Genomic DNA, 27,267 nt, shown 5'->3' with positions numbered 1-27,267 from the left:
AAGAGCTACCACATTCATGATTTGGAGTTGGCAGCCATTGTCCATGCATTGAAGATTTGGAGATATTTTCTCTATGGAGTGTCTTGTGAGGTATTTATAGATCTTCAGACTCTACATCACTTATTCAAGTAAAATGATCTAAATTTGAGGGAGTGTAGATGGTTGGAGTTGTTAAAGACCATGATATTACCATTTTTTCCCAAAAAGGCCAATGTGGTGGCCGATGCCTTAAGTAGAAAGACGGTGAGTAGGGGTATCCTTGCATATATTGTCACGGCCCAAACCGAAGAGCCACGATGTGCATCAGTGCCTTACTCAACTGAGTACCAACGTAATGCATATTTTTAATTATACCATCATGGATAAATGGTCCAGAAGGTCCGTCATGAGATAACCACAATAAAACATGAGGGAATACTCGATATAGGACGATCCAACATGATACACAAACTTATACATGTAACATACGGACCTATAAGGACGGCATGATCATTTGTACACTCAAAACATAGGCCGACAAGGCCATACATGTATCCATATATATAACATCTGTCTACAATCCTCTAAGAATACATAAACGTCATAAAGGTTGGGACAGGTCCCCGCTATACCAAATAATACATGTCCAAATCATACTAACCAAATAGGCAACTCTGGAGCAAGTGGACTGCACCAACACCTTTCGCTGAGCTAATAGCCTACTAGGAGGACTGTCAACCCATCTATGGGGACCTACATGCATGAAATGTATCATCCCCAGTCAAAAGAGACGTCAGTATAAATAAAGTACTGAGTATGTAAGGCAGGAAAGCACAAATAAGAATAGTAATGCAAAGAGAGATAGAGAAGACACAACGTGCAACATTTGAGTGCCTCGAAGGGTCACTGACATGAAATGCATATGTATATGTATATTTATATGCATACAAAAACATATGCCTTTATGGGCATCATCATTATCACATTGTACCCTACCGTAATAGGCTAGGTAAAAATGTATCGGACCATCATAAGGCCCGGTGGAATCGTACTCGGCCACGTAGAGCTCGTTAAAGCCTAAATGATTAGTGGGGGAACAATAAGTGTCGTACTCGGCCAACTATAGCGCGACTCGGTAGAGTAAAACATATACATACAAATGATTCATGCTAGACTCATAGAATCACGTTCTAAAAATTTCAGAGTGACGTAAGGTCGCCGCACCTTCGATTCACATTATGGACATCCATACCGTTAATAAGAACCTTAATAGTATTCAATAATCATACATACTTTCTTAGATTAACTTGATAATGAAAGAACAACATGGACAACATTAGTTGTTAGGAGTAGATCTGTTATGAAATAGGGTATCTTTTATGTTTATTTTACTTTAGATCATGCCAAAAGAAAGAAGAAAATGACTTAACAAAACTTATCACAATCTATCTGATAACCACGTTGAACTCTTCTCGTCTCACTTTAATCTACAGTAGCAATAATAATGCTATCATTAAGCTACGAAAGATGCAACTATCGTACAACGAACGACAAGTTTATTTTTATATTATAATGGGCAGCATTTCCCCTATTTTCCTTACTTTACCAAGCCCTTCAACCAATATGAACCCATACAACCTTAAACTATATACTTTCAACACCACAACAAAAATCAAGCTACAGAACAACAAGTGCATAAACATCACCAACGAAACTACTATTTAACACGACAAACGGCAAGCTCAGATTGAATCCCTTTTGAACCATTTAACCCCAAAGTCAATCATTCATTTAACAACATAGCCAACATTATATTAATTACAATGGGAGGACTTCTAACCCCCCCATTTATCTCCTAATTTACCCTCAAACATCCCAACAATCTAACAACAACAAGAAGTACAACTTTCCATTGTTATGATGTCCTTTCTCTTCATACTCATAGTACCAACAACAAGTTCGACATGTGGACAATATTTTATAATAAGAACATTATAAGAGAGAAATTTTCAATGGTTTCTAACCACTTATAGTTCATGGAAATAACCTTTTCAAAACAGTCCATTAAAAACAATAAGATCTCCAACTATTTCAAATCTCTGCTTGAAGTATTTTTCTCAAATAATAGAACCAACACACAAACAACTTCAAGAATATGTAGTAGAATGTTATACTCACTTAACCAGTAGAAACAACACAAAATTGCAGCCAAGCACGGTCCACAATGATCCTTAATGACACTACAACACTATAGGTGTTATATTCTCTTCTTGAATAAAATTCTGGTGTTCAAGTTGGTGTGTAAACACATGTAGTTCTCCTTGAAAATATAATATATATATATATATATATATATATATATATATATATATATATATATATATATATATGAAGGAGGGACTGATTATTATCTTAATCAATAATAACAACAAGAAACATGAGGTTACTTCACTTTATAGAACCCTCCAAAACAGCCACAAGATATAAAATTACGATCTAGTAAGCACCACAGGATTTCTAGCATCTGATTCATGTTTTAGTCTTTGGTTTTCACTCTAGAATCATGGAAAAACTCTTTGAGAGCATCTAAGAGGTTTTAGGAATTATTTTGGTCGAGAAAAATGAGTTAAAATGACTTAGATTGACTTAAATACAAGCTGGAGTTTCACAATACTTTGCGGGTCCCATGGGAGCTGCTTGCGCAGTCTCGCAAAAATGCAAATATCTCTATACTCCAATTTCTATCAACAAATAGTTAAATTCATTAGAAACTTGACTCTTACATCTACAATTTTGTAGGTAGATCACCCTGTAATTCTAAGTATATTGGGAGAATAGCTCAGTTATATTTGACGTAATTTTTATCACATTTATGAATGTAATTTGTGATGACCTTTGCCAACTTTTGTTCCAAAACTCGCTTGACTTCAAAACATAACAAACGACTATCATACAACTAAAATAACTCATAACATAATCTCCTTATAATATTAAGCACCCTAGTCTCACCCTAAAAGTACATGTTATAACATTCCTAACTTGTCGACTTTCGACGAAACTTATTTTCTTCAATTAGTTTAGCTTCTAAACCTTCCAACCCTCTTGGTACTTGGTATTCTTGATCTTATATATTTGTAACCTCCACGAAACATAATTACCTTACTTTATAAACTTTTCAAAGATGATCTCATTATTGAGCTTACATCAATTGACCTACGACGTACTCTTACATACGAAAATATGGGGTGTAACATATATTCCTGTTGGTGAGAGACCACTTGCAGCAGATGTCCTGCCTTGGCCAATCAGCTCGTGAGGTTAGATATTTCAGAGCCTAGTTGGGTTCAAGCTTACACAGTTTCTCGGTCTTCTTTATATGATCACATCAGAGAGCGTCAGTATGACGACCCCGATTTGCTTGTCCTTAAGAAAACGGTTTAGCACAGTGATGCTAAGGAGTTTCTATTGGATATGATATGATGTTGCGGATGTAGGGTCGGATTTGTGTGCCCAATATAGATGGGTTACATGAGTTGATTCTTGAGGAGGCCCATAGTTCGCGGTATTTCATTCATTTGGGTGCCGCAAAGATGTATCAGGACTTGAGGTAGCACTATTGATGGAGGAGAATGAAAAATGATATAGTGGACTTTGTAGCTTGGTGCTTGAATTATCAACAGGTGAAGTACAAGCATCAGAGGTTGGGCGGTTTGCTTCAGAGGCTTGAAATTCCTGAGTAGAAATGAGAGCATATCATCATAGACTTCGTTGTTGGACTCATGTGGACCATGAAGAATTTAATTGATGCTATTTGGGTGATTATGGACCGGTTGACTAAGTCTGTGCATTCCATTCTAGTCGGAACTACCCATTCTTCAGAGCGCTTGGCTGAGATATAAATTCATGAGATTTTTCACCTTCACGGTATGCTGGTATCCATTATTTTTGACCGGGACACGCAGTTCACATTGCAGTTTTGGAGAGCAGTGCAGTGTGAGTTAGGCACACGGGTTGAGTTGAGTACAGCATTCCACCTTCAAACGGACGGACAGTCTGAATGCACCATTCAAATATTAGAAGATATGTTATATGCTTGTGTCATATATTTCGAGTTTTTGGGGATCAGTTTCTACCACTTGCAGAGTTAGCCTACAACAAAAGTTACCAATCGAGTATTTTGATGGATCCGTATGAGGCCATTTATGTGAGGTGGTGTCGATCTCTAATTGAATGGTTTGAGCTGGGGGAGGCTAGGTTGTTGGGCATGGACCTTGTTCAGGATGCCTTGGAAAAGGTCAAGTTGATTCTGGATCGGTTTCGCACAACATAGTCTAAACAGAAGACTTACATCGATTGGATGGTTCGTGATGTTGCCTACATGATGGGAGAGAAGGTATTACTTATAGTTTCAACCATGAAGGATATTATAAGGTTTGAGAAGAAGGGTAAGTTGAGTCCTCGGTATATTGGCCCTTTTTAGGTACTTGAGAGGATTGGAGAGGTGGCCTACAAGGTTGCATTGCCACCTAGTCTATCAAGTGTTCACCCAGTGTTTCATGTTTCCATGCTTCGAAAGTATTTCAGTGATTTGTCTCATGTTTTGGACTTCAACATGGTTCACTTAGATGGAGATTTGACTTATGATATAGAGACAATGGCTATTTTCGATCATCAGGTTCTAAAGTGGAGATCAAAGAATATAGCTTCAGTGAAACTATAGTGGAGAGGCCAACCAGTCGAGGAGGCTACTTGGGATATCGAGCATGAGATGCAGAGCTGCTATCCACACTTATTTGAGACTCCAAGTATGATTCTAGACCCGTTCGAGGAAGAACGTTTGTTTAAGAAGGGGAGAATGCAACAACCTGGCCAGTTGTTTTGATAATTGTAGCCCAATTCCCCATTTATTGCTTTTCTATGTTCAATTGTGGTTATGTGACTTTCTAGGGTGATTGGTTTGGTTTCGGGGATATTTCAGAATGAATTGGGACACTTAGTCCCAAGGATGGAAGCCTAAGTTTAAAGAGTTAACCAGATAATGATTTATGTGTAAACGATTTCGAAATGGAGTTCTGAGGGTTCTAATAGTTTTGTATGGTGATTTTGGACTTACGAGTATGTCCGGATTTTGATTTGGAGGTCCGTAGGTGGTTTCGACTTGAATTGGCGAAACTTGGAAAGTTGAAGGTTTGGAGAGTTGAGAATTTTGACTGAGAAGAGATTATCTTTGAGATGATAAGAAGTTAATCCTATTGGTCTTAAATGATACAATGGTGTATAAGAGTGGTTAACAAGTATTAGAAGTTAAACGAATCAAGGATGTTGCAACCCATATTTTTGGGTAAAACTAGAGGTGCTTAATATGGTCAGGAGGTCATGTTTTAAGGTATTTTAATCATATAATATCCATATCATAAGTATTGAAGTCAAATGAGTTATGAAACAAAAATCGACAAAAGTTGCCACAAATTACGTTCATAATTTTACTTAAACTTTAGGTCAAATATTACTAAGATTTTCTCCCAATTTACTTGGAATATGGAGTGATATACCCACCAACTTGAATATCAATGAGTCTAGTTTCCAACACATTAAACCGTTCGTCGATACGACGTTGGAGTATAGAGATATCACATTTTCGTGATACTGCGCCAAGCAGCTCTCTATGGGACCCACATAGGTGGTTGAGATATGTTGATACATAAGATGCCTCAACCCTATTTTAACTCATTCTTTTATAGTATCTTCAGACTCTAGACACCTAAAAATACTCTCTAAAGGTTCTCTCATGATCAGAGACCCAAACAAAGGGTAAATAGCACAAATCAAGTGTCGGGAATCCCGTCGCACTAGTAAGTTTCTTGTTCTTCTTGTTGTTGCTGATTTTTGGGTGGTTCCAGCTCTTGTTAGAGGTTGCTTTAAGTGTTTTAAGTTCTGTAAAATACTCTCTCAATTTTTTAATATCAACCCTAGGTAATTTCAAGTCTTCCAAAATGATTCTAGTGCCGAAAAACTCGAATTGGTTGCTCGTTTCGCTTCCTTATTCATATGGCAGCATTGGAAGGATATTTCGTGGGGAATTTAGGTCAAATTGGAGTTGTTCTATATTTTTAAAGGTAAGGAACCTCTCACTCTACATGTATTTAAGATTATCCAATTTACAGCTATGTCGTTGAAGCTAGAACTTGTGAGTTATCTATCGAAAGGCTTGTTAGTAATGTTGTAGGTTGGTGGAGTATTTTGGGAGGTTCAATATGATTATTATTGATGTTTTTTGGTATGTTTGGTCATTTTTTTAACTTGTGGAAAGTTATATAAATAGGGGAGGAGCTGTCCATTTCATCGTAAAATTGTGGTCGATACATAATAGTTACGTCGCTTAAACGATAACGATAGTGTCATTTATCTTATTATAGACTAAGGAGTTGTGAAATTTGCATAGATTGAGGTTGGGAAGTATATAGAAGGTATGTGAGGCTATCCCTTTCCTTCTTTTGTATGACTCTGATTGTACATAATATAATGAACGAGCTTCCAAAGATACTCCACTCTTAGAAGCTAGCAATACTTACATTGTTTCCCTTCTTATGGAACAATTGATGTTGATGTTGCTTCTCTTATTCTTATGTTATCAATGTTGTTGGTACTTCCTGATTCTTATAGGATCCATGATGAAGAGTTAGTCCTAATAATGTGTACGGAGGTTACCAACCTTATGTCACTCCGTAAGGTTCAGAATGTGATTCCGAAGAGTCCAACATGCACTATATATATGTACCTATTTTACTCTACCGAGCCATACTATAGTCGGTTGGGTACGTCACTTATTGTGCAACCGCTGATCAGTTGGGTTTTACCGAGCTCTACGTGGCCAGGTATGATTCAACCGAGCCTTATGATAGTTGGGCATGTTCTTACCGAGCCTATTACGGCCAGGTACGATATGATGATGATGATTCCCATAGAGGCATATGTTTTTAGAAGTAAATGTATATATGTATGTATCATGCATTTCATGTCAATCGCCCTCAGAGGCACTCAGATGTTACATGTTGTATTCTCTATCCCTATTTATATTATTGTTCTTACTTATGCTTTCTTATCTTACATACTCATTACTTTATTCGTACTGACGTCTCTTTTATTTTGTGGATGCTACATGTCGTGTTGTTGGTATTGATAGACAGGTAGACGAATCTCCCCCACCATAGTAGCCTACCTAGTTTAGCGGTTATTGGAGATATCTCTTCTTTGGACTTGTCGTGGTCTTGGTATTCATTTTTGTTATCGACTGATTTTTGTTGTATAGTCTCTCATGGAAGCTTTTCGGCTCGTACCATATATAAGCTTCATGACACCCTTGTCGCCCATGTTATATATGTTCATGCCGTTAGCTAGCATTTTTTGTTGTTTAAGATTCATGTTTACCATTTATATTGATCTCGTCGGCCCTTATAGATAATAACAAAGGTTAGATAAAATGTACGTTGGTGCTCGGCAGGTATGGCCCGGGTGTTAGTCATGACCCTCCAGTTTGGGTCATTACAAATTTGGTATTAGAGCAAGTCTGTCCTAGGGGTTGTCTATGAGTCATGTCTAGTAGAGTTTTGATTATGGATGTGTAGCGCACAACATTTATAATCAGGACGCTACATGACATCTAGGGTTGTTACCTTCTTCCTGAATCTAGATCGTGTGTAGAGTTGAGTCGTAAGTGTTTGTCTCTAATATTCACCTTGTTTTCTTTCAGGAATGCCTTCGACTAGGAAGCAAGCGATTAGTAGACGACTTGATACAGCTTCGGGAGAGGGGTACCAGTCAGGTGCCTCAAGCTAGAGCAGGCCAAAGTGAGGCTTAGAGTGAGATATCGTCTCATACCTTATCTACTCTGTCTCCTCCAGAGGATATTAGGAGGGACCCAACACCTCCAGTTCCTCCACCTGGAACTATAGACTATGATATGCATAGTGAGGTGCAATTATTGACTAGATTGGTAGTTGCTCAGGCTTAGAGGCAGAATACCAGTGTTGTTGATAAACTAGCTAGTGCGAGAGTTTGTGAATTAATTAATCTAGAACCTCTAATGTTTATCAGATCAGACTCCAAGAAGGACCCGTAGACTTTTATTGATCAGGTTTATCGTATAATGTCGGTTATGCACGCAAGTGATACTGAGGTAGTAGAGTTGGCTTCTTATCAGTTACGGGATTAAGCGGTTTTCTGGCATGATAGTTGGGAGATATCCAGGGGTCTGAATGCTCCTCCGGCTGTGTGGAAGGAATTTTCTGAAGCCTTTCTTCATCACTACTTGCTAGTTGAGATACGATGATCTAGAGTTGATAAGTTCTTGAACCTTCGACAAGGTAATATGAGTGTTCGAAAGTATAGTATGTAGTTTGATTCTTTAGCAAGGTATGCTCCTTATATGGTGGCCGAGATGAGCGATAGGGTGTACCTATTCATGAACATGTTGGGACCACATCTGGTAAATGAGTGCACGACAGCCTCCTTAGTGGAGGGCATGGATATTTCCCGTATTCAGGCTTATGCCCAGACACTAGAGGATTGAAAGCACCAGCAAAGGGCAGATAGGGAGCAGGATAGGGGCCAACATAAGAGGGCAAGATTTGTAGGGTATTTTGATGACTTTAGAGATAGTATCAGTCCCTAGTCTTCGAGGAGTTTGGCGCCACCTATAGCTAGTGCCCCTCCATAGTTTCAGAGGCCTCGGTATGATCGATTTACCTATTCTAGTCCAGGTCATAGTTCGCGGGCATCAAGCTTGCAATATCATAGGGATACTAGTCAGACGAGCCCCCCAACACCCTATTGTGATCAGTGCGTCAAGACCCACTTTGGACTATGGCGTTGAGGTTCTGATGCATACTATTCTTGCGGATAGCCTGGCCATATGATGCGAGATTATCCTAATAGAGGAGTGGTATGACTCAGCTGACTGGGTTTGTGTCTGGTTCTTCCTCATCAGTTCGACCTCTAGCATGGGGTTTTCAGCAGTCGACAGGTCGTGATAGTGGTAGAGGTGTAGTGCCGAGTTTGAGTGGTACTCAAAATCAAACCTATGCTCTAGTAGTTCGACAGGATCTTAAGTTGTCTACGGATGTTGTTATAGGTGTATTGTCTGTGTTTTCTTATGATGTATGCGCTGATTGATCCAGAATCTACATTATCTTATAGTACACCCTTTGTGGCTAATAAGTTTGGCGTTGAACCTCAATTGATAAATAAACCACTTGTCGTATCTACTCCGATAGGAGATTCTGTGATTGCTAAAAGGGTATATAGATGTTGCATCATGATGATTTGTACTCGTCAAACCTAGGTGAATCTATTTGAGTTAGAAATGGTTGATTTCAATATGATAATGGGAATGGACTAGTTGGCCTCATGTTATGCAAATGTTAATTGTCGTACGAAGAAAGTTAGGTATCCGTTTCCTGGTGAACCCGTCATTGAATGGAAGGGGAACATTGCTACACCGAAAGGTAGGTTTATTTCCTATCTTAAGGTGAGGAAGATGATCTCAAAAGGTTACATTTATCATCTCGTTTGCATTAGGGATGCGGAGGCGAAGCTGCCTACTCTACAATCAATCCCTGTGGTCAATGAATTTCCAAACATTTTCCTAGATGAACTCCCAGGCCTTCCTATTGAAAGGGAGATTGAGTTTAACATTGATGTGTTGCCTGACACTCAAACGATCTCTATCCCTCCATACATGATGGCCCCGACAGAGTTGCAGGAGATAAAGGTGCAGTTGAAGGACTTGCTGGATAAGGGCTTCATTTGCCCTAGCAGTTCACCTTGGGGTGCGCCAGTCTTGTTCGTGCGGAAGATAGATGGGTCATTAAGGATGTGTATCGATTATAGACAGTTGAATAAGATTAAAATAAAGAACAAGTATCCACTTCCAAGGATTGCTGACCTGTTTGACGAACTCCAGGGTGCTAAGTATTTCTCAAAGATTGACTTACATTCAGGGTATCATCAGGTGAGTGTTAAGGAGAATGATATTCCGAAGACGGCCTTCCGAACAAGATATGGTCACTTTGAGTTCTTGGTGATGTCGTTCGAGCTAACAAATGCCCCAGCAGCTTTTATGGATCTCATGAATAGTGTATTCAAACCCTCTCTTGACCTGTTCGTGATTGTATTCATTGATGATATTCTGGTGTATTCTTATTCGGAGGCGGAACATGTGGGACACTTGCAGATAGTATTACAAACCCTCCAGAATCGTAAGTTATATACTAAGCTCTCTAAAAGTGAATTTTGGTTGAACTCAGTAGCATTCCTTGGCCAAGTGATATCTGACAAAGGTACTAGTGTCGACACTCAGAAGATCGATGTAGTGAAGAATTGGCCAATATCTTCAACACCATTTGAAGTCCGCAACTTCTTGAAGCTAGCAGGATATTATAGGCGTTTTGTATAAGGGTTTTCCTCTACATCAGCACCATTGACAAAGTTACCACAGAAAGCTACCAAGTTCCAGTGGTCTGACACTTGTGAACATAGTTTTCAGGAGCTAAAGAATCGATTGACATCCGCGCCAGTGCTCACTCTCCCAGAAGGAATAGAAGGTTATCTGATATATTGTTATGCCTCATGTATAGGTTTGGGGCACATATTGATGCAACGTGGGAAGGTGATTGCTTATGCATCGAGACAATTTAAGAAACACGAAAAGAATTACTCGACTCATGATTTGGAATTGGCTGCAGTAATATATGCTTTGAAGATATGGCAGCACTACTTAAATGGCGTCCATGTTGACATCTACACAGATCACAAGAGTTTACAATACATTTTCAATAAAAAGGAGTTGAATTTGAGGTAGCATAGGTGGCTTGAATTACTTAAAGACTACAATGTCGAGATATTGTACCATCCCGGTAAAGCCAATATTGTGGCAGACGCTCTCAACCGTAAGTCAATTGAAAGCTTAGTACATATTGAGGCAGGTAGACAAGTTTTGACTAAAGAGTTTTACCAGCTAGCCAATATGAGAATCAAATTGTTAGACTCTGATGATGGAGGTGTTACTCTACAGAATACAGTAGAATCATCTTTGGTAGCCGAGGTAAAAGCACGGCAATATGAAAATCCTACCTTAGTACGATTGAGAGAGGGCATTTAGCAGTGGAAGATTCCAGATTTCGAGATCGGAGGAGATGGGTCACTATGATACCAGGGTCAATTATGTGTGCCTAATATGGTAGGGTTGCGAAAGAAGATTATGATTGAAATTCATCATTCCTGATATTCTATCCACCCTAGCTCAACAAAGATGTATCATGACGTTAAGGAACTGTATTGGTGGGATAACATGAAGAAGTCTATTGCACAATTTGTGTCTCAGTGTCCTAATAACTAAAAATTAAAGATCAAGCATCAAAAACCCGATGGATTGAATCATAATATAGAGATTCTGACCTGGAAATGGGAGGTGATCAATATAGACTTTATTATTGGATTGCCTCACTCTTATCATAAGTTTGACTCCATCTAGGTGATAGTTTATTGACTTATAAAATCTGCCCATTTTCTGCCAGTTAATACAACTTACACGGCTGAAGATTATGCAAGGTTGTATATCAAGGAGATTGTTAGGATTCATGGTGTGCCAGCATCTATTATATCAGACCGAGGAGTTCAATATACGGCTAACTTTTGGAGGTAATTTCAGAAGGGTTTAGGCACACAAGTGAATTTCAGCACTGCACTCCATCCACAAGCTGATAGACAGGCTGAACGTGCCACCTAGACACTTAAATATCTTCTACAAGCATATGTTCTAGATGTCAAGGGAAATTGGGATGACCATCTGTCACTCATAGAATTTGCCTGCAATAATAGCTACCATTCTAGTATTAAAATGGCTTCGTATGAGGCACTGTATGAGAGGATATGTAGATCACCAGTTGGATGATTTGAAGTTGGTGAAACAAAATTATATGGGTCAGATTTGATTCACCAAGCCATTAAGAAGGTGAAAGTTATACAAGAACGACTGAGGACGAGCGCAAAGTAGGCAAAAGTATTATTCCAATGTCTGGCGTCGTGATTTGGTGTTTGAGGTTGGTGATTGGGTTTTCCTGAGGATCTCCCCGATGAAGGGTGTTATGCATTTTGAGAAGAAGGGTAAGTTGATTCCACGGTATATCGGGCCGTACAAAATTCTTCGATAAATTGGATAGGTTTCTTATGAGTTAGAATTGCCATCCGAATTGGAATTTGTCCACCCGGTATTCAATGTATCTATGATAAGGAAATGTATTGAAGACCCTTCACAGGTCGTCCATATCAAAGATGTACAAGTTACAGAGGATCTATCTGACAAGCACAAAACACACACTTAATTATGCTCGCTAGTTGAATATAGTAATATCGTATCTACAAGGATTGGAGTTAAATAGTATTTTCATAGTTATAGCTTGATTGCTATCCAAGATGATCAACAATTTATGCTTATGTGATTTAAAACTAAAATTAACTAAGATTCTAACCTATTGACTAGTGACAAAAACGCAAGTAATAAGCAAAGGAAGATATCAATGGGTAGAAGATATGGTCAATGGGATAGGGGCAAAATAAATGTTTGGTATATAACTCTAGATAATTCACTTCTAATGTTCAAGTGTGTCTCTCGAATTCACTTGGTTATTAATTCAATTGTTTAGTAGCAACTCCTCTCTCGATTAAGTCTCAACCTCACAAGATGAATCAATTTAAGATCGGTGAAGATATGCAAGAATCCGTAGTGGAATGATCTTTTAGGAGAACCTCTCTCGATTATCCTCCTAACTAAGTTTAATCAATAATTCAACTAGCCTCTTTCTATTACTAAGAAGAATTAATGAATGGAACCAACAAAATAGAATATAAAAATATCACAAGTTATGCCTCTCTCGATTACATGAACTAATGAATAAAGATGCAATGGTTAAAAGATCCAAAACTATTCAATACATAAAAACTAGAGTTATAATCCACAAACAATTATCAATACACCAAATCCATCAAACCCTGAATAGAACTACTACATCGATGTAGAGTAATTCATCACAAATATGTTTAAATTAAAGGAAAACATAAAATGATCCAAACCCTTGTCTTGAGTGAGGATTGAATGATGAAATCCTTGAGATTTTTCTTCTCTACCTCCTCTTTGGCTTCCTTAGGCCTAAGATGTGTCAAAAGTCTAGAAAATACTATTTTTCCATGTATTTATACCAAGTAGAGTCGGGCCTAGACGAAATTCCCTTTTCCGAGCCGAAATAGGAAAACTTGCAAATTTATTGCTTTTTATGCATCGCACTGTGTGTGGCAGGGTGCTTAGCATTAGTGCTTTTTCCTGACTGACCCCAAAAACCCAGTCTCTGAAGTTTGACAATTTCTGAAAGATTTTTACCCTAATGTGTCGCACTGTGCATCGTATTGTGCGCCGGATCATTGAGAATTTGGGAAAATAATAAAACATAAAAGTTGTAACCCTTTTAAATAGATTTTCAATTGTATATTGTGGAGCCCAAATGGATTTTTGAGAGAAAGGTTATGTGCATTTTACTGGACAATGCGCAGTATGCCTACTCGATCTTCGTTTCGTTCTTAAAGTGCACTATCATCCGTAAACCTTGAACACGACAATAGGCATTTTCTTGGGATTTTACTCAGACTTCAAAGCTTCAGAATATATTGAATTCATTCCATAACATCTACATACAAGGCATAAAGTACACAATTAGTGCAAAATACTAGCGATTAAAGCTCAAACACTATTGAAGTGCAATAAATTAGAGTGCAATAAGCGACTAAAACATGAGATTATAGCCTACCATAACTATCATATGAAGAAGTGCTAGTGGCTATATTAGATCGACAAGTCCACAAGCTAAAAACAAAGGATGTAGCTTCCGTCAAAGTATTATGGAGGAACAAGAATATGGAAGATATGACATGGGAAGCAGAAGAGGAGATGAAGTTTAAATACCCTTACCTGTTCCAGATTGAAAATAACGAGGATATCGGGGGAACGCATGATGCATTAGAAGGTGAAACGGCTCTATGAGGTAAGCAATAGCTTGAGAATACTCTTCCTTAATACAAAATGGTGATATGCAGATAATATACATGTCCATAAAATCCTTTGTATAGCCTTATGAGGCCATAGGTTAGGTTTAACCGCTTGCAAGTTTGGCTAGTGTCCATTTTATAGGGGAAACTCGGCCAGAAATTTCCATCAGAATCCAAGATGAGTTAGATTCCCCATAAACCCTTCATTCGAGGATGAATGTTCCTAATAGGGGAGGGTGTTACAACCCATATTCACGTACGTTAGTTCACGCTTCAAGTTAGTCAACATAAATCCGAGAAAAGATTATCTTTGAGATGATAAGAGGTTAATCCTATTGGTCTTAAATGATACAAGGGTGTATAAGAGTGGTTAACAGGTATTAAAAGTTAAACGAATCAAGGATGTTATAACCCATAGTTTTGGGTAAAACTAGAGGTTCCTAATATGCTCAGGAGGGCCCTATGACGGCAATGTTGCAGCACTTATGTTCCTTTAGAGGCTCAAAGATAGGTGTCGACTTATGTATAGTTTGGATTTCCTTTTCGATTAATTTTTGTTGTATAGTCTCTCATGGCAGCTTGCCAGCTCGTAGCTTATATATAGCTTCATAACAGCCTTATTACCCATGTTATATATATTCATTCCATTATCTATCATTGTTGGTTGTTTAAGATTCATGTCTACCATTTATATTGATCTTGTCCGCCTTTATAGATGATAAGAAAGGTTATATAAAATGAACGTTGGTGCTCAGCAGGTATGGCCTGGGTGCTAGTCATGGCCCTCCAGTTTGGTTCGTGACATTGTTTATGCTTGGATGAGGTTCCCGGGGCCTCGAGTGTGATTTGAATTGAAATCAAAATGAATTTTGGACTTTTGGGAAATTTGTTGGGTTCAGGTCTGGTGTAACCGCACCTGCATGGAAATGGCTGCAGGTGCGGAGCCATAGAAGCAGCCGAACATAAGTAGAAGCAAAGGTAGGTTAGGGATAGTTAGACCGCAGGTGCATGGGGGAATCCGCAGAAGCGGCAGGATGAGACCGCAGAAGTGGAAGTGAGCAAGAGTTGAGCCGACCATGTGTTTTCGCAGAAGTGGACTTTGTTGCGCTAAAGCGCTCGCAGATGCGATGGTCATCTGCAGGTATGGTTTTTAGGTCACATAAGCAGAGACGTGGAGCTTAAGTGAGACCCGCAGCTGCGGATATTTGACCGCAAAAGTGGTTCGGCAGGAGCGGATGGTGGATTGCAAGTGCAAAAATCCTGGTAGTGTTATATTTCCAAGGGGCTCCGAGTTTTCTTCATTCTTGGACTTTGCATGCTCGGCTAGTGTTCGATTTTGAGAGGGGATTCGCTAGATTTCAATATGTAAGCAACTTTCGATCATTTTTATTCATTAATATTGAATACTTATTGAATTTTCGACCTAAATTATGTGTTTTTGAGGTGAAATTTGGGGGATTCTGGAATAGGGATTGGAGTGTGAGATTTGGGGAATTGAAGGTCAATTTGTGGTCGGAATTGGATGATTTTGATATGGTTGAACTCATTACTGAATGGGTGTTCGGATTTTGTAAATTTTGTTGGGTTCCGAGGAGTGGCCTCAGGGTTGACTTTCTGGTTTGTCTTTTTGAATTTGGTTAAAGAACCTAGCTTTATCGTATCGAATAGATTCTTATAGCTTGTAATTATTATACTAAGTTGTTTGTGACTAGATTTGAGTCATTCGGAGGCCGATTCGCAAGGCAAAGGCTTGTTGGAGTTGTGATTTGCGCAGTTTGAGGTAAGTAACACTTCTAAACATGGTACTGAGGGTATGAATCCCTGAGATACGTGTTATGTCGTTGGTGTTGAGGTGACTCACATGCTAGGCGACGGGCGTGTAGGCGTACACCGTGGTAATTTTGACTCGTTGATTCCGTGGTACTGTGTAGTTGTCAAATCTTATTGCTATTTGTGTAATTCCTATGTGTTATAGTAATTAGCTGTGATCCATATTAGAAATTATGTTTATGCTATATGCTTACTCTTTTGGGACCCACTGAGGTCATTTCTGATGTTGAGTTATTTGCTCAAATTGCAATTATGTACTTAGTCATATTCATTTATTTTCATGTCATATCTCAGTCTCTGTTATCATTTACTGTTACATCATACTATCATTGTTCGAGCTGAGTAGTATGAAATTTTTGAGCCCATGAGACTAGAGAGATTGATGGCTGCGTTGGGGCCTGAGAGCCGAGTTGTGAGTGATATTTATGGGATCGAGCTATACACTGCAGCTGTTACTTATGGGATCGGGCTGCACGCCGCAGCAGGCCTTCTTAGTCAATTATGGGATCGGGTTGCACGCCGCAGCAGGCCATGTTTGTTGTATATTAGCGCTTGGGTAGGATCTTCCCTTCCGAAGTCTGACATACCAGCAGTGAGTGCAAGTACCGTACAGTGCTGAATGATTGAGTGTGATGAGTGGGAGTTGAGACAGTCAAATTGAGTACTCTGAGAGCGTGAGTACCTGGGAGTATCACTATGATGCATTGCATTTGACATGTATATTTGACATGTAGATATAGAGATGTAACATTCCTCATTCTAGTTGTACTTGGAATAAGTTATCAGTGTTGAGCTTAAATTGTTGAACTCAAAAGCATGTCTATATTTTTGTACTTTGTACGAACTGATTATAAAATTTCTCTGAGTTATTACTGTCTTTTCCCTTTTATATTTGTATTTTCATTATCTGGATTCGGACTGTACCTTTCTGAACTCGTCACTGCTTTCAGCCCAAGGTTAGTCCTGTTACTTATTGAGTACATTCGGTCAGTTCTACTCATACTACACTCTCCGCTTCGTGTGCAGATCCAGGTACATCTGGATATGGCAGTTGCTAGACTTGGTACAATATCTGCTTGGAGACTATTGAGATAGCTGCTATGACGCACGCAGACCTCAACTTTCCTTCCTTTCCGTTTGATTCTGTACTATTCTATTTTTCAGACATTTTTATTAGAGATTAGATTTTGTTGATACTTAGTAGCTCATGTACTCGGTGACACTCAAATTTTAGGGATTGTTGTAGTTGAGTCGTTGTTTTTCTTATCAGTTATTTATGAGAATTTCACTGTTAAACCTATTAAATCATGTCTTTAATTTAGAATGCGTAGTTATTATGTGATTATCGGCTTGCCTAGTACTAGATAGGCGCCATCACGATAGGTTGGGATTTGGGTCGTGACATTTTTCCTCTTTTACATAGCTATAGATGTCGTAATTGCGAACTCTTGTTCGCATTTGCGGACGTTCGCAAATGGAAAACATTGATCGCAAAATAGATCAGTGCAACAGGACCTCATAAGCCGCAAATGCGACAAATTCCTCTCATTTACGAGGCTCTCAACCATCGCAAATGAAATTGAAGCTTCGCATTTGCGAAGCTGTCAAAAGTCACCAGAGTTTGCAAAAACGGCAAAATGTTCGCAAATGCAGACCACACCTAGTCCGCAAATACAAAGTTTTCTTTGCAAATGTGATGCTTAGACCCCAATTCCCATTTCGCAAATGCGAGCAGTTACTCACAAAAGTGAGGCTTGCATTTGCAAGCAGTACCTCGCAAATGCGAGATCTACAGGTTGACACCAGCATCAGATGTGCATCAATTGTTCCAAAACCAACCAAACTCATCCGAGCCCCTTGGGCTCTAAACCGAACATGCACACAAGTGTAATAACATCATACTAACTTGCTCGCTACCTCAAATCATCAAGATAATATCAAATAACAAGAATGGATCACCAAAACTCTAAATTTCAACTTAAAACTCAACTTTTCACAATCTTTCATACAATACGCCGAAACGCACTTGGGTCACCCCGGACCCCAACCAAATGTGCGTACAACTCCAAAATTATCATAAAAACTTACATCGTCAAAATATCGATCTAAGGTCGGTTACCAAAATATTGACCAAGGTCAACTCTAGCCTTAGTTTGAGCCAAAAATCGTATTTTCTTATAAAATTCACATAAAAGCTTTCCAAAAAGCAGCACGGGCCATGAAAGTAAATCAATAACATCAAACGGAGCTATGAGGGTCTCAGAACACGAAAATTAACTCTAGTACCCAAAACGGCTTATTAGGTCGTCGCATATATTGATACACCAATGATTAGTGGTGAATCATGGTATGCCTTGTTTGAATATGTTAAATAATATGTCAAATATCTTGGTATACTGTACATTAGTATAACATGGTTAGTATTGAATTATGGTATATCATTCCTGGTGTACCACACATTGGTATAATGTTATTAGTGTTGAATCAATACTTTGTTTGAGTACGTTAAATGGTATACCCAATATTTTGGTATAACATGATTACTGTTTAATGATGGTATTCTCAATATCCACTGTTTACTACACATTGATATATCATGATTCGACAATCATAGTATTCTTTGTATTCTTGATATACTTCTTCTTGGTATATCATATTACTATAGAATAATGGTATACATTATTTGAGTATGTTAAATGGTATTTTCAGTATTTTTGGTATATTACACATTAGTATACCGAGATTACTGTTGAATCATGGTATTCCTAATATTCATAGTATAGTACCCATATGTAAACCATGATTAGTATTGAACCATGGTATATTCTATTTAAGTATACCAAATAGTATACTTAGTGTTGAATCATCATATACTTTGTTTGAGTATGTTAAATGGTATACCCAATATTTTGGTATACCATGATTACTGTTTAATGCTGGTATTCTCAATATTCATTGTATACACATTGATATATCATGATTCCACAATCATAGTATTCTTTGTATACTACTTTTTGGTATATCATATTACCATAGAATAGTGGTATACATTATTTGAGTATGTTAAATGGTATTTTCAGTATTTTTGGTATACTACACATTAGTATATCGTGATTACTGTTGAATTATGGTATTCCTAATATGCTTAGTATACTATACATATGTAAACCATAATTAGAATTGAATCATGGTATATGTTGTTTAAGTATACTATAGTATACTCAATATTCTTGGTATAATATATATTGGTATACCATGATTAATGTTAAATCATAGTATATTTTGTTTGAGTATATTAAATGGCATAACCACTATTCATAGTACACTACACATTGGTATACCAAAAGTACTGTTAAACCATGATATAACATATTCTTGATATACCGCATATTGGTATATCATGATTAGTCTAGTATACCAAATCCTAGGATTCCTCAATTTAACTATAAAGAATGAAAAAAAAAAAAAGATGAAAAAGAGTGATGAATATTTATTAAAAGAACATAAATTTTCTTACACAATTGAAAAAATATCTACAAAAATAAAATAAGAAAATCAGAAAAATAAGTGAGACGGTAATTCTCAATAATAATAATGATTGATAATTATATAGAATGTAATAAAACACTAATTTCAAGATTTGATTATTTATCTGAACAAAAACTAAAAAAAAAAAGTGAAATAAGGTGATGATGATGATGACAATGATGATAATAATAATCATCATGAAAATAATAATAATAAGAATAAGAATAGAAAAAAAAGTGACCGATGTTTTGGCGGAAGAGATTTTACTCTAAAGAATAATATTAAGAAAAATAAAAATATAGTAAAAATAATAAAATAATTTATAATAAAGTAAAAAAATAAAATAGAAAAAATATAATAAGTGAAAAGTGATAAATGTTATGAAGACAGTTTACTTGAAAGAATAAAAATAAATAAAAATACAGCGAGAAATCATAATGAATTAAGACTAGTAACAATAAAATGAAAAAGGTTGAGTGATTGTTCTTAGAAAGAACAAAAAAATAACTACAAAAAATAACAACAAATAAAATAAAAAGTGTAATATTTTATTAGAACAAAAATAAAATGAAAAATTAATAACAAAATAGGGAAAAAAAATAAGAAAGTAAAAAAGACAAAAAAAAAACGTGAATAGACAAAAAAGAATAAGGAAAAGAAAGAAAATGAAGAGGGCTTTAAGTGGAGCTTGGGCATGAGAAGGTAGGGGCATCCAGGTAATAAAATCTTCAAAAGAAGCATATTTTGTCTTCTTTTTTTAAAAAAAAGAGAGAGAGAGCATTTTGATTATTAAGTTTTTAAATGGGGGTCTTAGTGTCTCTAAATATTATACGCCCTACTTTGTATGCGACGATCAGATAGGTCGTTTTGAATACTAGTCTTCATATCCGTGTTCCAAAATCTCTATTATCACCATTTGATGTTTCATGATTTGCGTGTGTGGTCCTTGTCGTTTTCTAAAAAAAATTATGTAAAACTTTGAAGAAAATATGATTTTTGGCTTAAAATTATATTTGAGCTGACCACAATAAAAATTCTTGGTAAACAACATCGGATCGGTATTTTGATGATCTCGGTAGATTCGTATGCTATTTTTGGACTCTTATGGGATTTTGGTTGGTGTTCGAGGTGAGCCAAGCGCATTTCGGCGCGTTATGTGAAAAATTATGAAAATAAATTTTCAAGTTGAAAATAATGAGTTTTAATGATCATTTCTTGTTATTTGATGTTTATGCATGTTTTGTTTGGAGCTGAGGGGCTCGGGTGACTTTCAGATGCATTATAGATGAGTTTGGATAGTTTGAAGACTGTTGGTGCTTACCTGTTACTGGTGTCTGTTGCAGATCTCACATTTGTAAGGTCTAGCTTGCATTTGCGAGCCTCACTTTTTCGAACAAGTGTTCGCATTTCCGATGTTGGCCTGGTAGGCTAGCGCTTCGCTTTTTCGAAGAAAATTTCACATTTGCAAACTAAGTTGAGATTGCATTTGCGATCTCAGTGTCACATTTGCGATCTTGGTGTCGCATTTGCGACATCGTGTTCTGGGGCAGTTTGCTTTTGCGAACAAAATGTCGCATTTGCGACTTAAATGGGCTTGATGCACTGACCGCATTTACAATCAATGTATCGCATTTGTGGTATTTGCAATTGCGAATAAGAGTTTCCAATTGCGATATCTATAGCTGGGTAAAAGATGAGAAAAATGGTAATTAGCTTATTTTACACTATTTCTCAACCCTGAACACTCTAAAGGCGATTTTTCAAGGATTGTTTCTTCCAAAAATCACTGGTAAGCAACTCTAATCCACTTTCTTTCAATTCCCCATTACATTCCATGAATTTTTAGCATCAAATTTAGGATTTCCATTGTAGAAATTAGGGATTTGGATGGAATTTAGGAATTTTGCAAAATTGAGATTTAAACCTCAAATTGAGGTCGGATTTCGAAACAAATCACATAATAGGGTTTGGGGGTGATCCCGGAGTAGACTTTTGTTGACTTTTTAAATTCCATCAAAGATTCAGCCTTTTTCATTCGTTGGTAGTTTTTAAAGCCTATTTTGAATTGTTTGATCGATAATTGGCTAGATTCGGTTGGTTTGGGGGCTTATTCGAAAGTCAAGGCCGTAGTTGGTTGATTAATTTGGTTGCAAAGGTAAGTATGTGACATGGCTAACTTTAACTTGAGGTAACTAGGACTTATTGGTCTATTTGTTATATGAATTATGTAGGAAAACAGTGTATATACGAGGTGATGAGTGTATAAGCACTATCGTGGGGCCAAAGCATGCTGGATTGGGTTATTTACTTCCATGTCTTCTTTTATTACATGTAATCTCACAATATATGATTTGGTTGCTACATGTTCTTACTTGTTATCCATGCTTTGTTTGTTACTTTTTGTTCAAATGTTACTTGTTTCTATTTGTACATTTCCACACAATATCTACTTTCAACATGCTTCTAATTGCATTAGTTGTGCACTTCTGTTTTATCTTGTTTCAAATAGTTGTATTTTATTCATACTTCATTTGTAGAACTCTAGTATTCTTATGTATTCGTGACACTAGATTTATGGGATATGTTTAGACTACGCCACGTTATTCACCACATCTATGTCAGATGATTGTGGTTTTGTATTGCTATGGAAAATGTTAAGGTAATTCAGGAAACAACTTCGTACAGCTCAGTCCAGGTAGAAGAGTTTTGTGAACCGGAAGGTTCGAAATATAGCTTACATGGCGGGTGAGAAGGCTCTTCTCCGAGTGTCTCTTATGATAGGAGTGATGCGGTTTGGGAAGAAGGGCTGGTTGAGTCCGAGGTTTAGTGGCCTATTTGAGATCTTGGAGAGAGTTGAGGAGGTTGCTTATAAGCATGAATTGCCTCCTAGCCTAGCAAGGGTACATTCGGTATTTTACGTTTCTGTGCTTCGGAAGTACCATGAGGACAACTCACATGTTTTGGACTTCATCAAGGTGCAGCTTGATGAAAATCTGATCTATGACGAAGAGTTGGTAGCTATTCTAGACCAGCAAGTACATAAGTTGAGATCCAAAAAATTTCCTTTTGAGAAAGTGCAACGGAAGGGCGTCTGATCGAGGAGGATACGTGGAAGTCTGAGTCCGATACTCGGAGTAGTTACCCACACCTTTTACCAGTCCAAGTACTTTTCTATATTTGTTCGAGGATGAACGTTTCTTTTAGAGGTGGAGAATGTGATGACCCGATAGGTCGTTTTGAGTAATAGCCTTTATTTTCATGTTCCAAAACCTTCAGTAGCTCCATTTGATATTTCTTGATTTACGTGCGTGGTCCGTGTCATTTTCCAAAAAGTTTTTACGTAAAAATTTGAAGAAAAAAGTGATTTTTGACTTTAAATGGTATTTGAGTTGACCATGGTCAACATTCTTTGTAAATGACCTTGGATCGGTATTTTGACGATTCCAATAGGCTCGTATGATTTTTTTGAATTTTACGCACTTTTGGTTATGGTCAGGGGTGACACAGGCGCATTTCGACGCGTTATGTGAAAAATTATGAAAATGAGTTTTCAGATTGAAAATCATGAGTTTTGATAATCAGTTCTTGTTATTTGATGTTATTTTGATTATTTGAGGTAGGAACAAGTTTATGATGTTTTACACTTGTGTTCATATTTGGTTTGGAGCCCAAGGGGTTCGGATGAGTTTCAGCTGCGTTATGGATGAGTTTGGATAGTTCAAAGACTGCTGGTGCTTACCTATTACTGGTGTCTATTGCAGATCTTGCAATTGCGAAGTCTGCTCGCATTAATGAGCCTCGCTTTTGCGAGCAAGTGTTTGCATTTGCTATGTTAGGCTGGTGGGTTGGAACTTTGCTTTTGTGAAGAAAAGTTCACACTTGCGAGTTAAGCTGAGATTGAATTAGCAATCTCAGTCTCTCATTTGCGACTCAATGTTCTAGGAGAGGGGTGAGTTTCGCATTTGCGAAGTGTTTGTATGCATTTGCGATGGGGACAATTCATTTTCTGAGAATAAACTGTCGCTCTGGCGACTTAGTTGGGCCTGGTGTTATAACGACCCGACTAGTCATTTTGAGTATCTGCACTTCGCTCGGTATTTTAAGAGCACGAATATCTCCGCATGATGTATTATGACTTGCGTAAATCGACGGTATTAGTTTTCAAGTTATCCGGAATCGATTTGGAAGAATGAATTTAAGCTCTAAGTTAGAAGAGTTGACCAAGTTTGACTTTTAGCATTTGACCTCGGAATGGAGTTCTATCAGTTCCGTTAGCTCCGTTGAGTGGTTTTGGACTTAGGAGCGCGTCCGGATTGTAATTTGGAGCTCTGTAGTCGAATTAGTCTTTAATTGGTGAAAGTTGGATTTTCGGGAAGTTTGACCGGGAGTGAACTTTTTGATATTGGGGTTGGATTACGATTTCGGGAGTTGGAATAGGTCCATAATGGCAAATGTGACTTGTGTGTAAATTTTGAGGTCAATTGGAGGTGATTTGATAGGTTTTGGCATCTGTTGTAGAAGTTGAAGTTTCAAAGTTCATCGATTTTGACTTGAGGTGTGATTCACACTTTTGAGGTTGTTATGTGTGGTTTGAAGCTTTGAGTAGGTTCGTTTCGTCTTATAGAACTTGTCTGCAAAATTCGGTGTCATTTGGAGTTGATTTGACATGGTTCGAACGCTTGGTTGCGATTCTAGAAGTTCTTTAAGTTTGGTTTGATCTTCATGCGTTTTGGCATCCGATTCATGATTTAGAGGTTATTTTGATTATTTGAGCACGTGAGCAAGTTCGTGTTATGTTTCTGGACCTGGGTGCATGATTGGTTTGGAGCCCCGAGAGCTCGGGTAAGTTTCGAATTGGTTTCATGATGATTTTCCATAATATTTGAGTGTTGGTGTTGGTGTCATCGCATTTGTGATGTTTTGGTCGCAAATGCGACAATTGCAATTGCGAAGCAGCCATCGCATTTGCAAAAATTAGGCTGCTGGGGTAGATTCGCATTTGTGAAGAAACCTATCACATTTGCGATGTAGGGTTGTCCGCATTTGCGAGGGACCCTGCTGCTTTTGCAAAGTGTTGGTCTTCGCATTTGCGATGTATACGGTCGCAAATGCGACCTTGACAGGAAAGATTCTGTTTCGCATTTGTGATAAGTTGTTCGCATTTGCGGGGGTCGCATTTGCGAACCCCCTGTCTCAAATGCGACATCTACAACCTGTTAAATGCTCATAATTCCGAGATTTTGCTTTATTTTGTTATATTTTGAACCCTAACTTCGATAGGAAGCGATTTTGTAAAGGGATTTTCATACAAAATCATTGGGTAAGTATCTTTAATCATTTTTCAACTACATTTCATGATTATATATAAGATTTAACATCAAATTCATGAGAAATCTAGGGAAACTTTTGGGGATTTTGTCTTGAAAAATGAAAATTTGGGATTTAAGAGTTGAATAAGAGTCGTATTTGAAAACAAAACACGTATTCGCACTCGTGAGGCTATGGGTAGTCAAGACCTACCCTTAGACCTGGGTTTTGATCGGGCAGGCTAGGGTTTGACTTTTGTTGACTTTTTAGAAATTGTATAAAAATCACAACTTTATTAATTAAAATTATTTTCTCTTGCATTGTGTGATGTATTTAAGTCGTCTTTGGCTTGATTGAGCCGAGCGGAGGTGAATTTATAAAAGAAAAAAAGCTAAGTTGAGTATTGAATTAGCGGAATTGAGGTAAGTGTCTTGCCTAACTTTGTTAAGGGAGTTTTTTCTCCTATTTGACATTTTTTGCCACATGCGGGGGTGATATATATATGAGGTGACGAGCGTATACGTATGTGTCAGGGTTAATCATGCTTAAGGGTAGATTATGTTATAATTGTGTCTTGTAGAATTACGTGACCTTCTTGCTTTATGTCTTACTTGACTCTTAGATACTAAGAACATAGTATTAAATGTTAGAAATCAAGACTTAGCTTATTATAACTTGATCAAATTGATGGAATTCTGAGAATACATTGATGTGTCTGATTTGGTTATCACTATGTGTAGTCATTAATACATTGCTACAGCTTATTTTCTTGAGTTACTAAATTATATACTTGTGTTGTTGATCATTTGGGAGATTTGTGGAAGTACTTGAATAGTACGGTTTTTGAGGGTTTATTGAATCATCGTTGGCTTGGAAGTTGTGATTGGGATTTATTTGGAATATTTGTTTAAACACTCTCCTTGATGTTACTTATGCTTCCTGTCTTGTTTGTCATTGATATACACATATTTGGTAAGGAAGAGTGTAAAGCACGAAGGGTGATGCCATGCCATTGTTTATATATTATCATGTGAGAGAGAGTGTAAAGTACGAAGGGTGATGCCATGCCATATCACTTGAGAGTAAAAGCACGAAGAGTGATGTCGTGCCGTATTATTTGAGAGTAAAAGCACGAAGGGTGATGTTGTGTCATATTATTGAGAATAAAAGCACGAAGGGTGATGCCATGCCACATCATTTGAGAGTAAAAGCACGAAGGGTGATGTCGTGTCATTTCATTTATATTGTTATGCTTTTATATTATCGTGAGATCATGGCACGATGGGTGTTTCCGTGCAGGCGAGGATGAGGGACATGCATTATATTGTGATATCTTTTTCCGTGTATATGTTCACATTTTTATCTTGAGCGGTTATTGTCGTATTTATAGACCTCGTGTGACTTGTTGCTATTGTCCTGTCCTTGCTCTCTATTTCAATAGTTGTTATGTTGTCCATATCTTCTTTTTGTTTAATTTACAAACACATGCCTATTTCCTGCTATTATGATTACCTCCATGTCGTGTCTATTCTGTTGCATTTTAGTATAAGCCCTTTGTCTATGTTAGTCATTCATGCCTCTACTTATTAACTTATAAAGATCATGTATTTCCTTCTTATGTGTTATATCTGTACTTAGGCCTCCATCATGTTACTTAATTGAAGTTGACATTTCTTGTTTTTCAATTGCTGTCATTACTCACATGCTTTTCGCCTAGGCTTTTACTGTTGCCCACATGTATATCCTTGTTCATTATTGCTACTTGTGTTGCTCTTACTTTGTAATTCCTGTTATCGATATTTTTGTCATCTGATTGGTTCTGTTATACATATACTGGGTGAGGATGAGATAAAAGTACGAAGGGTGTTTCCGTGTAATTGACTTGATACCTGAGTACATTCCTCATGCTATGAAAGTTATGAAGTGAATAACGGGGTTTATCGGTTTCATTCTAAGGAAAGGATTGATCGAGGTATCGTAAGATGCTAAATTGTCACTGCTAGTATTCGGTTATTGTTTGCGCATTCGTTTCATGTATTCTTCTCTATTATATCGTGGTATAGTTCTATTACTAATTTACGGTGCAGGTTTTATCAGTGAGTATCTTTAAACTTTAAAAAAAAGCCTCGCCACGACTTCGACGAGCTTAGACAAGATACTTACCAGTGCATGGGGTCAGTTGTACTGATACTACACTTCTGCACATTGCGTGCAGATTTTTTGGAGCGGAGCTACTGGTAATGTCGGAAGTTGACTCTAAAGATGCTTGTGCATTCCGAATATGGCTGTTACTTATCCTTGGTAGCTTAAATTTTGGAAATCTGTTTATGTCAATTTCAAACAGATCTTATATTATCTGTACTAGCTTTGTACATTTCAAAATCTTAGAAGCTCATGATTTGTACTACCAGTTCTTGGGTTAATTTGTAAATATTCAGAACATTCTTCACTATTTCTCCTTTAATCACATTTGGATGGTATTTTCTGTTAGTTGGCTTACCTAGCAGGTTGAGTTAGGTGTCATCACGA

This window comes from Nicotiana sylvestris, chromosome 12 (assembly GCF_000393655.2).
Source record: "Nicotiana sylvestris chromosome 12, ASM39365v2, whole genome shotgun sequence".
Lineage (NCBI taxonomy): Eukaryota > Viridiplantae > Streptophyta > Magnoliopsida > Solanales > Solanaceae > Nicotiana > Nicotiana sylvestris.
This window is presented reverse-complemented; position numbering follows the sequence as displayed.